Consider the following 4,225-nt stretch of genomic DNA (forward strand, 5'->3'; position numbering starts at 1 on the left):
GGGTTTGAACCGCCAGCCTTCTGGTTAGCAGTCAAGTGCTTTAGCCACTATGCTACCAGAGCTCCTGGAGTTTGATATAGTTTGATATAGTTTGATAATTTCCACATTCTGTTGGGTAACCTTTTTTTTCAATGGGTTAAAAATATGGATCTCTTCTAGTCAGTGGTCCAGGTAGCTGTCTTCCAAATTTCTTGGCATAGATGAGTAAGTGCCTCCAGTGAGGCATCTTTTTGTTAAAACACCTCAAAGGGTATTCTGTCAATTCCTAGAGCTTAGTTTTTCTCCAATTCCTTCACCATTATCAGAATTATCAATAGAGAAGAGCAGAGAGTATAGGGATTTAATTCAGAGACACATGGAGAGAAAAGAAATTCATAATATTTTTATATCTGCTGAGCCCACCTATCCTCCTCTTTTGTTTTTAAGTGTAATCTTATTTCAAACCTTAATGATCTCTCTCCTATATGACAACAGTTCATGTCATGTAGTAATTTGCAATTATTCTGAGATATGAATTTGAAGAAAGCTCTATAAGGCAGATGACTTAGACAGCAAATCTCATTTGAAAAGTGCTTTGTTGTTATCTTTTTATTGACAAGGAAATATTCTAAATTTTGATGATTTGTGGAAATATGTCTATCATATCAGAAAACAAAACTTTAGTATAATATTAAAAGGTGAATAACTTCTGTATATGTGAGAACATATTAACAAAATATGTGAATCATTATTACTGTGAATCCTGAGGAAGCCCAATTTGATTTCTGTATCAACTTCTCATACTATTGGGCTTTATTAATTTTAAATAAGTAGGGGAAAAAATTAGCCATTTAGCAAAAATATGAATATTTAGACTTTTTTGTCACCTTTATTTTCAAACAAAATTTCAAATTTCTGTAAGAGGAAATTATTTAAAAAAAAAAAAAAACTAAACTAAATATCTCAGAAAAATTTGATGAATACATAATCGGCTATAATATAAAAAGTGTCTCTGCACTACAAATGAAGTTTTAAGGAAAATAAGAGAACATATGAGTAAAATTCCAATAAGCCCACAAAAGAAAACCTTAACTTTATTTGTAAACAAAGAAATAAAGTTAAAAATGAAATTTCACTTTTTACTTTAAATTTATAAATCAAACTTCAAAAAAATAATAAGAAAAGCAAAAATAAATATATGTCTAAATCTAGTATAATTGAGATGAGAAGATTCCCATATCTGCTGATAGGATAATAAATTATCTCAAATAAAATTATTATGTTGCTGTTGATGTTGGGTTCTGCTGAGTCAGTTCTAACTCATAGCTACCCAAAGTACAATAGAACAAAACATTGCCCACTCCTGAGCCATCCTCAAATTGAGCTATGTTTGAGCCCATTGTTGCAGCCACCATATCAATGCTTCTCCTTCAGGGCCTTTCTCTTTTTCACTGACTCTCAGCTTTAATAAACATGATGTCCTTCTCTAGGAATTGATCCCTCTAATAGCATATCCAAGGTATATGAGACAAAGTTTCACCATCTTCCCTTCTAACAAGGCATCCTATCTGTGCAAGACTTAATCATTTGTTTTTGTGGTAGTCCATGGTCTATTGAATATTCTTCCCAAATACCATGATTCAGTTATGTCAATTCTTCTTTAGTCTTCCTTATTCATTTGCAGCTTTCACATGTATATGAGGCCACTGAAAAAACTATGGCTTGATTATATGTATCAAGAACTTGAAACCTGATCATAACTCTTGACAAATTTCTGGAGAGTCTATTTTAAGAAATGATCAAAAAACACAATAAAATATTTATATGTAAAGATTTCTCATTACTAAATTATTTATCCACACCATGTCTATTAGTTTGTACTACTGTGGTGGCCTGTTGTCACTGTTAAGATAGAAACTATGCCACTGGTATTTCAAATATCAGCAGAGTCACCCATGGTAGACAGATTTCAGCAGAACTTCCAGACCAAGAAATATTGAAAGAAGAATAAAACCATCCAATTCTGAAAATATTGGCCAGTGATAACCTTATGTATAGTAGTGAAACACTATCTGATATATTACTGGAAAATTTTGTGAATAGCAGTGAGGCATTGTCAGATATAATGCTAGACGTTGAGACCCTCAAGTTGGAAAGCACTAGAAATATGGCTTGGGAAGAGTTATTTAAAGTAGAGCTACCCTTGATGATACTGATAAGCTTTTGAGACCTTCATTTGCTGATGGGGCATGACTCAATATGGGAAGAAAAAGCTGAAAACATTAATAATTGGAACATGGAATATACAAAGCATGAATTCAGAAAAATTGGAAGTTGTTAAAAATGAAATGGACTACAGAAAGAGTGATATCCTACGCATTAGTGATCTGAGATGAACTTATTGGCCATTTTGAATGAGGCAAACATGTGGTCTACTATGCCAGGAATGACATATTGAAGAGGAATGACATTGCATTCATCATGAAAAAGAACATTTCAAGATCTAACCTGAAGAATAATGTTGTCAGCAATAGGATAATATTCATACACCTAAAAGGAAAAAGAATTAATACTACTATTATTCAAATGAGGAGCGCTGGTGGCACAGTGCCTAAGGAATCTGACTGCTAACCAGAAGATCGGTGGTTCAAACCTACCAGCCATTCTGTGGAAGGAAGACTGGGCAATGTAATTCCATAAAGATGTACCATCTCAGAAACCCAATGGGGGTCACTTTGAGTTGGAATCAACTCAATGGCAGTAGGTTTTGTTTTGTTTTCTGGTATTATTCAAATATATGCATGAACCACTAGAGCCAAAAAATGAATAAATAGAAAGTTTTTACCCAATTCTGCTGTGAAATTGACCAAACATTGAACCATGATCTATTGATAATTATTTTTGATTGGAATACGAAAGTTGGAAATCAAAAAGAAGTGTTAGTATTTGAAAAATAATGCCTTGGTGAAAAAAAATGGCACTGGAGACCACATGACAGAATTTTGTAAGACCAAGGGCTTATTCATTGCAAATACTTTTTTTTTTTTTTAATAACAATATAAATGGCAACTACAAACATGGACTTTGCCAGATGGAACACACAGGAATCAAGAATAAATCTGTGGAAAGAGGTGATGGAGATCAATATTATCAGTCAGAATAAGGCCAGGGTCTAAATATGAAACAGACCATCAATTATGCATGTGTAAGTTCAACTTGAAGCTGAAGAAAGCTAAAACAAGTCCATAGTGCCAAAATATGACCGTAGTTGTATCCTACCTGAATTTAGGGACTGAAAATTAGATTTGATGCACTGAACACCAGTGACTGAATACCAGATGAGTTGTGGGTTGACACTGAGAATATCATACACGAAGAAAGCAAAAGGTCAATAAAAAGAGAGGGAAGGAAGAAAAAATCCAAATGGGTATCAGAAGTGACTCTGAAACTTGCTCTTGAACAGAGAGTAGCTAGGGCCAATGGAAGAAATGAAGATCTGAATGGAAGATTTCAATAGGAGGATCAAGAAGACAGTAAAATATTATAATGAAAGTGCAAAGACCTGGAATTAGGGAACCAAAAGAAAAGACGACACTCAGCATTTCTCAAACTGAAAGAATAGAAGAAAAACTTCAAAATTTGACTTACAGTATTGAAGGATTCTATGGACAAAATATTGAACAATGCAGGAAGCATCAAAAGAAGATGGAAGGAATACAAAGAGCCACTGTACAAAAATAATTGATTTTCAACCATTTCAGGAGGTAGTATACGATCAAGAACTGATACTATTGAAATAAGAAGTACAAGCTAAACTGAAGGAATCGATGAAAAATGTCCAAAATATCCATTGAGATGTTTCAGTTAAGGGATTCAGCACTGGAGGCACTTATTCATTTACACCAAAAAATTGGGAAAACAGACACCTGCTAACTGAATGGAGAAGATCTATATTTGTGCCCATTCCATAGAAATGTGATGCAACAGAATGCAGAAATTATTGAATGATATCATTAACATCACATACAGGTACACTTTTGCTGAAGATAATCCAAAAATGGTTACAGCAGTGTATCACCAGAAATTCAAGCCAGATTCAGAAGAGAGTGTAGAATGAGGGATATTACAGTGGATGTAAAATAGATCTTGGCTGGAAGCAAAACATACCAAAAAACATCTGTATGTTCTTAATTAAATATGTAAAGGCATTCAATGATGTGGCTAATAACAAATCATGGTTACCATT

The sequence above is a fragment of the Orycteropus afer genome, unplaced genomic scaffold, assembly GCF_000298275.1.
Source record: "Orycteropus afer afer isolate SDZICR_OR568_19922 unplaced genomic scaffold, OryAfe1.0 scaffold00409, whole genome shotgun sequence".
Lineage (NCBI taxonomy): Eukaryota > Metazoa > Chordata > Mammalia > Tubulidentata > Orycteropodidae > Orycteropus > Orycteropus afer.